The following is a 9690-nucleotide window of genomic DNA, read 5'->3' as shown; positions in this document are numbered from 1 at the left end:
AATCCAGCGGTGGAGGAAGTTTGTAGATCCTTTGCTTAAAAGCACATATGGCATTGTATAATACTTTGACTCGGAAAATAGTAAAAGAAAAAAGTTCTCATTACAATTACTGAGAGCCCACAGAATACACCTTCAGCCCATATTTCAAACATGGAACTCAATAAGATGCATTAAAATTATTATTAAAAAAAAAAGCAAAACAGCCTCAAATGATCACATTTGCAAAGACGGCAAATGAAACAATTCCATAACTTCCAGTGAAGAAAGTAAGTACTAATAATTTCTTTGAACTGTTCTTTTTCCAGAGTGGAATGATTGTACAGCACACATCTTTAATCACTTATTTAAAAACAACAACAATTGGGTTCAAAAGTTGGAATTTATATTTGACTTTCTCTCATCCACACAGGGTTTAAAGTATCCATACAGCTCAAATACACACATGCACTCACTTAAGTCTTAATGAGTGGTGCTTGATTGTTAGTGATCATGATTGACTACAACTGGCAGTTTCTCTCAGCCAAATAAAAAGGATTTGTTCGACAGCATTCACTGGATAAACCAAAACTCACAACAATGGGAAATCAAACCTAAGAACACTATTCCAACTATCAAGCATGGCGGTGGTAGCATCAGGCTCTGGGGCTGTTTTGCTCCAGGTGGTACTGGTACACAGCACAAGGTAAATAAAATAATGGAGAAGGAGGACTCTTCCTCCAAATTTTTCAACTTCACCTCAACTCAACAGCTAGACGGTTGAAACTTGGACACAGCTGGGTGTTCCAACAGGACAGTGATCCCCAACACACATCAAATCTGGTTTTGGTATGCATAAAGCAGGCTAACATTAAGCTTCCTGAATGGTCTTCCCAAAGCCCCGACCTCAACCCTGTTGAAAATTTGTGGACTGCGCTTAAAAGTCGAGTCTTTTCCAGCAAACCAACCAATTTAAATGAACTCTACCAATTCTGCCAAGAAGAGCGTTCAAATATCCGGCCAGAATTATGCCAGAAGCTTGTTGATGAATACCAAACGCATCTGGTTGAGGTGCAACTTGCTAAGAGACATTTAACCAAATATCAGTGGTTGTATGTATATTTCTAACCCTGAGTGGTTTAGAGAAAATCCTAAATAAATTCAAATATGTGCCCCAAATTACCGTGACACGAATGAGTGTATGTAAACTTCTCACCACAACTTGATTACTTTAAGAGGTGGTAAATTTGCAGGATTTAGACAAAGTTATCTGACTGTTAGGTTTAATGTTCACCACTGTTGAACTTAAATAAACCAAAATTTGAATCACAACAGTGTGATTCAAATATTATTAATCTATTATTTTATTTATTAATGCAAACGTCTTAAATCTAAGGAATAATCTAAGTCTGCAGTCCCGGTGTTTAAGAGCAGTGGGCGGGTGGTTATTCAGTGCTGTGCCCCACCCTCTGCAAGATCTCTTTAATAAGGTTCTCCTCTTTACTTTCCCAGCACACATATTCAAAGACGGAGACTATTAATAGACACCTGATCCTCCAATAAGTATGGCAACAAGAGGATTATCTATCCTAATGGATCCAACACCTCATTCAGGGCTGTGCCCTGGGCGTGTGTGTGTGTGTGTGTGTGTGTGTGTGTGTGTGTGTGTGTGTGTGTGTGTGTGTGTGTGTGTGTGTGTGTGTGTGTGTGTGTGTGTGTGTGTGTGTGTTTTCAGGGTTTTGTCAGAGTGGCCTGAGCTGCCTGAGCTGCATGACCTGCAAGAGAGTTTCTGAGACGGTTGTAAGTGACTGACTCACCCCTGCTGAGAACCTTCGGTGACATGTTTCCGATGTCAGTGTGTTTACTGTTCTTTGTCAAGAACATGACGTAATGTGTAAAAATCAGACTAACTACATGATATTAGCGTGAGTTCAGAAAGACTTCTGTTTAACATACAGTTAAATCTGTGAACAGATTGCAGTGGTCTGCTGCTTTAGATCACATACACTGTATCCACAGGCTGTGTAATTAAGATCATTTGATAGCCACAGTAATTTCCAGCAGGTTCTTAATAATAAGTTAATGAAACAAAGCTAGACTGTGTGTTTTTACAGTACCTGGAGAGCGTCTTGGACCTGGTTAGAGCCTTGGTGATGACCAGAGACGGGGCCGACTGACGCCGGTAACTCTGAGACTTTATTCGCTAAAAAGACGAAGCAGAAAGACGGCCGATGAAGGAGGAGGAAAAACATTGCTTATCTGAATCCATATCAAAATCTCGCATGACAACTGCATTATCAATACAAAGCCACAACACTTATGCATCTTGGTTGACCCACAGTTTGTTTGTTTTGTTTCACGTTTTGACCAACATTCATGCCACATATCCATCCATCAAATGAACCCTATGACTGTGTATGGTATACAGAGCTTCAGTGATTCTGGTTAGCCCACAGTAGCTGGTGAGAGAAATGAGAGTTCACTCTGCCTTCAGTATGAAAATGCAACAACACTGACTTTAGTGTGAGCTTGTCTGCCTCAATGATCTACCTGAATAATCTCATTTAAAATATTAGTTAAATATTTGCCCCACTGCCGCTGGGAGTTGGACTCCACGCTTATATCACATTACACTCTCCTCATTTGTTACGTAAGCATCTTAATGTTCAACACATTCATCAGAGCATCAGGGCCGACTGTGGCCTCCAAAAGGGACGGGGACAGCAGGATTGAAGCAAGAAGCTTAAAACACAAAGAAATGCCGGAGCATTTCACCGGCTGTGCCAGCGTCAGCACTCAGCAGCCTCTGTTTGCTTTTGCCATGATACTCATGAACTTTCTCACCAGTCAGTAAAGTGACATTTTACCGCTCTGCACCTCTGCACATTTGTCCATGCTTGGAAACATACTGAAATCCCATTTTCCCTTGCAGGATCTTATTACCCATATTTCCCCGCAGGCATCATTAAAGTTCCATCAAATCTAATTGTAGAAGGATTTGTGAGTGTGAAGCAGGGTGACAAACAACCATTACATAACCACAGTTCTTTCACTGGATGTCAGAATAACACACTAACACAGTTAGCTAATACATTGTTCAGTGTGGGTGGGTTTTTTTTGCACGTGGGTTGAGGTGGTCTTAAAATGTTTTTGTAGCTTGTACATGTAAGTTATAGTAGCACAGAGGAAATTGTAGGTTTTCCAGGTTTAATATATGTTTAAACAGATGTGTGGAGACGCCGTGCTGCTAATGTCAGAGGGCTAAAGAGGCTACAGTGGTTATGTGACCTTTCCTGGCAGGTTGTAGAAATCCGACAATCTTGACAGTTCAGCTACAGCTCATAAGCCACCCTGAGATTCATCATCTGGGGAATCATGAAGGTCTGTGTAATAATTTAATGGTAATCCATCCATGGCAGCCGATCTGTCCAAAGGCTGACCTTTAAACTTTGACACCAAATGTGGGAAAACATTAATCCCCCTCCATGCTGCAGCCACCATGCACGTCCACACATTTTTCACAATGTAATAACATTGATTTAGCTGGGTCACAGGCTGCTGACACATTCCTTGCACTCCAGTTACAATATTACAATGTTACCATTCAGCCCTAAAAATACACTGATGTTAGCTTCAGAGGAGACGTGGGTTTACTGCTGGAAAACACTGACTATGAACCCCAAAATGTGCTCCGATATTATCGACTGTTGCTCATTCAGCTTTCTGGCATTTTCACCAGTGTTCATTGCATTTACTCATACTGCCCCCCCCCCCCCCCCCCCCCCAAATGTATGGCAAAATCACTATACCTATAATAATTAACAGTTACCTTCATTAATGATTGATCTGGTGTTTTTCTGATTAATTGATTAAAGTTATATAACAGTGTGATATTTGATGGGTGCCAGTTTAGTTCACAGGTTGAGCAGGTGAACACAAATGCAGCAGCCTGAGTTCAAGTCTGAGGGTGATATTTAAAGTATTACAGGACAATCAGCTGATGGAACAGCCCTGGGAAAAGCAGAGTACTGCATTTGCTGTCATTATTAACTTTTAAAAACATGTCAGGCTGCTATTTGAGTTCTCTCGCTGTCTCTTATTTTCCGCAGGTTAACTTCCAGTCATTTAACTCGCATTTATTTGGTAAGTGCCACCAAAAGGAGTCACAGAGCAGCGACTCTTCTAAGTAGCAGAAGATTCCTTTTAGAGCACACCGCCTGTTTGAAAAACGATTGATTTGTGGCGCACTACAGAATACCTCTATACATTTGTTTAATACACACCATAAAACAGCCAAATTAAAGCTACAAATCCTCACATTAAAAAAAAACTGAAACTATATATATATATTATATATATATATATATATATATATATATATATATTCTATCTCAATATATTATATATACTATCTATATATATATATCGTCATATATATCTCCATATATATATATGATAGCTATATATATATACTTCATATATATCTCCATATATATAGTATATATATATATATTATATATAATACTTCATATAATATCTCCATATATATATATAGAGAGAGAGAGAGAGAGAGAGAGAGAGAGAAGAGAGAGAGAGAGCATAGAGGGCCAGAGAGAGAGAGAAGAGGAGAGAGGAGAGAGAGAGAGAGAGAGAGAGAGATGAGAGAGAGAGGAGAGAGAAGAGATAGAGAGAGCGGCAGAGAGAGCGCCAGAGGAGAGAGAGAGAGAGAGAGAGAGCGGCAGAGAGAGCCAGAGAGAAGAGAGGAGAGAGATAAGAGAGAGAGAGCAGAGAGAGCCAAGAGCGAGAGAGAAGAGAGAGAGAGGAAGAGAGAGAGCGCAGAGAGAGCGCCAGAGATAGAGAGAGAGAGAGATAGGAGAATATGATATATATATATAGTTCTTATATATATATAGATATAATATATATAATATATATATATCTATATATATATATATATATATATATATATATATATATATATATATATATATATATATATATACTTTGAACTAAAACTTGAACAGTTCACTGATGATCAGTTTAGATTTTCTGTGGACTGATAGCTTAAATCTTAAATACAGAAGACACTGCATTAATGATGTAAATGGTTTTGTTACACAGAGGACAGTTAAATCTAATACCAGTCAAACTGATACGCCTGCTTTGGCCTCACAGCTCGGATTATCAATTAATAAGTGCTAAATAACAAGAAACTGCTTTAATTGGGATTATGTTTTGATTTATTAAGCAGTTTCCTAGCAGAAAGAGCAAATGTGCTACCAGGACATTTTAACTGAACGCCTCTTTAATTCTGATGCACCATTTAAAGGCTTAAATGTTGAAATTATGCAAACAAATATGGCATTTTAAGTGTTTATTTTGTCAACAATTAGGCCATGACTATAATCTACATCTACAAATGTATTCATAACTTATTTATGAGGACGACAGAAAATTATCCACATAACTAGTTTTTAATGATTTAATGAAGATATTATTATATGAGAGAAAAAATAAAATCGGGAAAAAGGGCAGATTACGTTGAGGTGATGTAATAATGATATTAGACCGCCAACGCTAATAATTAGTAGGTTACTAAAACTGTTTGCGATGATGCATTTTGTTTTGGTCAGCTGTCATTAGTTTACAACTTCCTCTCCAAACGTTCATGAACGCAGTTTGTAATATTTTGGCTTCCTGTGGCGCTGCACGTGCACTGCCACGGTGCCAAACTTTCCCACAGGCTGCTTCGGCTGTTTGAGCACCTGTCACCCACGCATAAAGTGTAAAGAGTGGATTCCGGCTGTCCCCTCCTGTGCGCGCTCGGGTTGAAGGTAATTAAATGAAAAATTAATTACAGGGCAGCCTGTTTTCATTTACACTTAAGCAGAACTGTCTGCTAAGGTGAGCAGAGACGTGGATGGTAACGCGGACACACACCCGTTTGTGCTCCTGCTGCGCGCCGCTTCGGCTGAGGCTGTCCTGTTGCTGCTGTGGAGACATGTTGTCCATCCAGCCTCCGGACGCCCTCCGGCTCACTGCTCAGCTGTCCTCAGGTGATGCAGGGGGTGGAAGAAGTCCCATTAATAGCCTCCGTCTCCGGCTGATACAAACCATTTCACCACAAGCTTCTAAGAGGTCGCTGCAAACTTTCAGTTTGCGATCAAGCTGCCTGAAGGAAAAACTACAAGGAGGAAATTTTAGATAAAAAAAATAAATCAATCAAAAATAATAAAAAACCCAAAGCAAAGCCAGGCTTTCTCTGTCTGCCATCAATGAATATCTGCGCTCATGCGCCTCCTGTCTAGATTATCGGTTGCTGTGCCACTTCTTAAGGCGTCTTTACGCATAGAATGGAGGCGGCGCCATAACGCTGCGATAAATAGGTCCACCTATTTTTAACCAAACTGCTCCATTCATTCAGGGGACAATCAGATTTAGCCTAAAACAAACAATGTTACAAGGTAAGATAAGCTGTTTGCTTAGCGGATCAGCTTGTTCCAACAATTCTACAGGAATCCAGCAAAGGGGGCAAGAAAGTTTCCTTATTGAAACAAACAGCATCGGGAAAAAGTTCTGTTATTTTTACATTGCTGTCAGCTCGTTACTGTGCTGAACAAGACCGAACAGTGTTCATGTGTTAGACTCATATAAACATTTCTGGTGACCTCGTTGTGTAATCTGAAGTTAAATCAAAGTGAAACAGCGCTGACTTTGATTTTCAGCTGGTATAAAACATCAAGATCTCACATCTGTTCCAGTTTCCACCTGGAAACATGCAAAGATTCAGTCAGTGACACCTCTGTGAGGCCAGTCATTCATATCATAACTTAGACATGCCGTATTTATAATACTAGTTATTAAAAACACTGATTATCATTCACCACTATACTTGAGGACAATAGTGCTACCGGATTTATTATGATTGTAACCATGAATATCACTCACTGTTTTTAATTTTTTCAATAAGGTGTTCTGGAAAATTTAAAGTTGAAAGCTTTACTTGTGTAAACTACTTAGGCACTGTAGTGTGGTGGTTAGTACTGCCTCATAACTAAAAGGGTCCTGGGTTTGAATCCACCATCTGGTGTGGAGTTTGCATGTTCTCCCCGTGTCCGTGTGGGTTTTCCTGGGTACTCTGGTTTCCTCCCACAGTCCAAAGACTTCTAGTTAGTGAGGTTAGGTTAACTGGTGACACAAATTGCCCATAGGTGTGAATATTGAGTGTGAATGGTTGTCTGTCTCTCAGTGTTAACACTGCAACAGACTGGCGACCTGTCCAGGGTTCACCTGCCTCTCGCCCTATGGCACCTGGGAACGGCTCCATCGCCCCCTGCGACCCCCAATAGGATAAGCAGAAGAAAATGGAAGGATGACCATTTAAAACCCCTAAATTAGTCTATTTGTGTTCCTGTTATCAAGTCTTTCATAGTAGGAAACACAGAGCACTTCACCCTCCCTTAGTTATGCTGCTATAGGCCCAGGCTGCTGGGGGGGTTCCCATGATGCTCATAGTGTTTCCTTTCATTCACATCTTTTCGCTCTGTTTATACCCCACTCTGCATTTAATCACTAGTTATTATTAATCTCTGGCTCTCTTCCACAGCATGTCTCTTGGCCTGTCTCTCTCCCCTCAGCCCAGCTGGTCATGGCAGATGACCCCCCCTCCCTGAGCCTGGTTCTGCTGGAGGTTTCTTCCTGTTAAAAGGGAGTTTTTCCTTCCCACTGTCACCAAGTGCTGCTCAAAGGGGGGTCGTTTTGACTGTTGGGTTTTCTCTGTAATGATTGTAGGGTCTTTACCCACAATATAACGCATCTTGTGACTCTTTGCTGTGATTTGGCGCTATATAAATCCCAGTGCTGTGGGTTTTGTTTGTTTTGGAAATCCCACTTAAACTGAAAGTAGAGCTCGTCAGATTGTGGATACGAGTTAGGATGGTACAAGAGTGTTTCCTGCAGGAAGCCGTGTATCCCAAAGTGTTTGAAAGTAACTCCAGAGTCAAATGAACTCCAGTGAATCCCGGGAACATTTGTCACATTAACACAAGTTATTTCAATCCAGCAGACATATGGGTTATCAGAACAGTGCGAGTGTGACACTCGCCATCAGTACAGTCGCTCCAGGCTCTCCATCTGGCTGAAGACACATTATTAGATTCCAGTGTCTCTGTGAATCAGTCATGAATAGTACTGACTGTAATCTAGGCCACGAGGTTGTAATGTAGTATATCCACGGCTTAAAGATCGTCACCCGAACTCCACATAAACATGTAATCCTGCATTCATAACGCAGTGCATAAAGCCATAATAAAGGTTATTGGGGCTCGAGTGTTTGTTGAATAGTGAGTTAATTCAACAAAGTTTTTATTGTGGCACATATTCAAAAGGAAAAATTACGATTGGCCCAAAAATTGATTGTCTTTCTAGAACCAGAAGTGGGCCACAAACTGGGCTAAAGAAGAACGAGGCCAAAGAGTGAAGAACAGAGACTTGGAGCATTCATTCCCCAAATTGGCCACCGTCAGCCCCGTTAAAACTGGATCACTTCAATGATTACCTTCCCTCGTGTTGATAATGAACAGCCTTGGGCATGGCGAAGAAAAGCAACATGCCCCTCCTCGCCTGTTCCCAACCTTTCTGCTACAAACACACTTTTTCCAGCCTCCAAGCATCAACCAGCTCTGGCTGTATCAAAAAGGTGCTCGCTAAACAACAACCCTACCACTTTAGGAACCATTCACCAGATGTGTTAACTAAAATGTTGAAACCACAAACAAGCTATCATGACATCCCAGGACTTGCGCTGACAACTTAAGACTTTTCCTCTATAGTTTTATAAAAGATACACAATATTGTTCTGCTTTGTCCAAGTTGTCTTATTTCAGCTGCTCTCTTTGGGGGTCGCCACAGCAGATCATCTGCCTCCATCTCACCCTGTCCCAGCATCCTCTTCTGTCATACCAGCACTCTGCACGTCCTCCTTCACTACTAGGGTAGCAACACATTTCAACAGATTTGGGACAGGACTGTGTGTACCGCTGCGTAGCATTCTCTTTTCATTTATCAGTAGTCTACAAACGTCTGGGAACCGAGGAGTCCAGTTAGCAGACTTCTGGGAAACGACTGTTGTCCCATTTGTGTCAGATACGGGATTTTAGCTGCTCTGCAGTGCTGGGTGCTCTTTGTTTTCAGCTGGTCAAAGAATCCAGGACTGCAGGCAGGTTGGTCCACGACCCCGATTCTTCTATGAAACCATGCTATAATAATAGACACAGGACGCGGTTTATCATTGTCTTGTTGAAATATTCAAGGTGTTCCCTGAAAAAGATGTCATCTGGATGGGAGCATATATACCTGTGTATATATATATATATATATATATATATATATATACCTTTCAGCACTGATGGAGCCTTTCCATAGCTGCCAATTGCACAGGCACAAATGCACCCCTATACCATCAAAGATGCAGGCCTTTGAACTGAGCGCTGATAACAAGCCAGATGGTCCCTCTCCTCTTTAATCCAGAGGATGTGGTATCCATAAATAATTTCATATTTCAATTTGTCTGACCACAGAACAGTTTCCCACTTTGCCTCAGTTCATTTTGAGGCAGAGAAGATGGTGGCGTTTCTGGATCATGTTCACATTTGGCTGCTTCTTTGCACAACAGAGCTTTAACCAGCATTTGTTGATGGCACGGTGAACTGTGTC

Source organism: Archocentrus centrarchus, chromosome 2, assembly GCF_007364275.1.
Source record: "Archocentrus centrarchus isolate MPI-CPG fArcCen1 chromosome 2, fArcCen1, whole genome shotgun sequence".
In the NCBI taxonomy this organism is placed as follows: domain Eukaryota; kingdom Metazoa; phylum Chordata; class Actinopteri; order Cichliformes; family Cichlidae; genus Archocentrus; species Archocentrus centrarchus.
This window is presented reverse-complemented; position numbering follows the sequence as displayed.